Below are 2500 nucleotides of genomic sequence, written 5' to 3' on the forward strand. Positions count from 1 at the left end.
ACAAGATCGTCCTTGCTGAACTCGTCACAGAACAATGGTTCCAAGGCCTCAGCAGCTTCTTCATCCTCCATGCACAGTATACCAGGAAGCTGAACTGATCCGAGAAGATCCCTAGAGTTCTCCATGCACCACTGACTGGCAGTTTTAAGATCCTTCATGACACGCACCTAAAGAAACGGCATTGCAAAAGAGGATAAATAAAAATATGCTGAACAATAATGGCTGTAACCCCTCTAACAATACCTACTTTTCGTGGAGACTGAATCACCTGCTTCTTTGATGCAAATTCAGGGGTGAAAAGATCAGTTTCATCTACCTGAAAAACACAAATTCTGAGTTTGAGCCATTACCTTTAGAACTACCTTTTTAAGGTAACTGGTAATTTTCCTGAGGGGCTGCTAAAAGATAACATGTTACCTGTACGTGGAAAGGCTCTTCCTGTTATTGGTAAAAATACAGCACAGGTTTACCTGGTTTGTCATGATAACATGCCATTTTAACCTTATGATGATTCCCAAGTATTAGCTTTTACCGGAGAGATTTCTTCAAACCTCCTTTTTCGCAACCGAAATACAGGCTGCTGCTCACCTCTAAGGAAGGCTTTGGACTCCTCAGCATAGTGGGCAAACAATTTTCCATGTCTGGAAAATAGTGATTGAATATTGAATGTTACATAATTACTTTCTCATGGAAGCTTTAAATATTCAAATCCAAAAAAGAACTTACTGTTCCAGTCTGAAGTTCTCCATTAACATGACGCACCACCATTTCCTCAGCTCTGCCATGTCCAGCTGCTCAAAACATAAAAAAAAATGTAATGCTCTTTGGAAGTTACATTGTCTCAAAGTTACTGAAAACTATTCTAATACTTACAATTGTGTAGTCAAATGGGGCATCCAGCACTATGTACAATGCAGACTTTAAATGAAAAACGGAGTCGGTGCAGGTGTGGATTTACACAGAGCCGATGCAGATCCTGGTACAGGTGAGGACGTGCACTGAGTCTCCTAAGAACAGTTTTACTGCAAGTAGGGCAATGGAAATGGGCCTCTGTTCTGCAGGCCAAATGGCATCTGCATAATCTTTTATCTAGAATTTATAAACAATAAAAAATACAATTTAAACAGAACAGTTAGATCCGACAAAGATTAAATAGCCCAAACATCCAACTTCATAGTACTGTTAGTATATGAGACATATTTCATACTTTACTCTCATACATGCTATCAATCTTTCTCTCATTCGCAAGTATACTAGAGCACACATTATCAAAGCTAATTTCACACATGCTCCATCAAACTCTCGCACACACTACCAAACTTATTCAGTCCGTGCATTATGTACAAATTTTACAAATTTTATACTGAACGTCCTTTCATTTTCTCAAAAAAAAAGAAAAAAAAAAGAATTCAGTTTCATTTTGTGTTTAGGAGAAGTAAAATGAATACATACATTGAATATAAAAAACATAACGAAAAACACAATGATCAGATGATACACGGACTGAATGAGTTTGGTAGTGTGCATGTGAAAGCTTTGATTCTGTTTGAGAGACATTAATTATAGTGGTGCATGAAAGAGTGTTTGATAGTGTGTACAAGAGTAAGTTTGAAGTGTCTTGAATGGTCTTCTAATACATATAGAACCTTTTTGAAGTGCTTCAAAAAGACAAATTGTAATAATTTTAAAATACACTAATCTTACCTTGGAATATGATCGCATTTTTTAAATGGACTTCCCAGTGAGCCTGGACTCTCTTTTTAATCATTGGCTTCAGTGTAGGGCACAAGGGGCAATGATACAATATGCAACAAGATGTGCACTTTGGTATCAAGTGCTTTACACCTGCCAAGACTACGGATTGATGCATCTGTAAGCATAAATTTAGGAGACATAAGTTAAAATAATTCTGATGTGTATAATTTTCCTTTTGTCAATTCTTCAAAGAGTCGTATTCTATATATCACTCATTTTAAAGAACCATCTTTAACAACATTAAAATTACTTGTTATTTTAAAGATTCCATTTTCATAATAAATAATGTAACGGAACACCTCACCCAAAGTCAGTAAAACACTTTTTCCCCCCAACAAATTGAATTTAGATTCCCTCACTAATCCACAAACACAAATGCGATAGATCACACAGAAATCAGGACAGTTTTCGATAAGATTATCTTATAGATTAAAACACTACTTTTACATATATTTAATCTTGTATGAAGATACAGCAAAGTCCTTTGTCTCTGGATACAGTAAATATACTTACAATAATTCATTTGCCGTCGTTGAATCCCCTAACGTACGTTACTTACGTTGAAAGACCTGTGCGTGCAGGATATATCAGATAAATATTAGTGTAGTTTTCGAAACATTTACCTAAAACAACACTTTTACCTCAACTTAATCTTGAACGAATAAAATTAGAGCTGCTCCGATCACGATCGGCCGATCGTTATGTGCATCTCGTCAGTAAAGCTGGTTCTCTAATCAGCGGTTAA

At 36.2% G+C, this 2500-nt stretch overlaps 1 long non-coding RNA gene across 1 annotated transcript; it reads right to left on the bottom strand.

Moving 5' to 3' along the window:
- Window positions 1-322: 322 nt before the first annotated feature.
- LOC127958091 (uncharacterized) lies at window positions 323-2500 on the bottom strand. The gene is made up of 5 exons (XR_008153968.1): window positions 2269-2500; window positions 1705-1870; window positions 874-1089; window positions 727-791; window positions 323-641 (listed from the first exon to the last, which is right to left on the bottom strand). It is a non-coding gene; the product is annotated as an uncharacterized LOC127958091 (long non-coding RNA).

Source organism: Carassius gibelio, chromosome B5, assembly GCF_023724105.1.
Source record: "Carassius gibelio isolate Cgi1373 ecotype wild population from Czech Republic chromosome B5, carGib1.2-hapl.c, whole genome shotgun sequence".
In the NCBI taxonomy this organism is placed as follows: Eukaryota; Metazoa; Chordata; class Actinopteri; order Cypriniformes; family Cyprinidae; genus Carassius; species Carassius gibelio.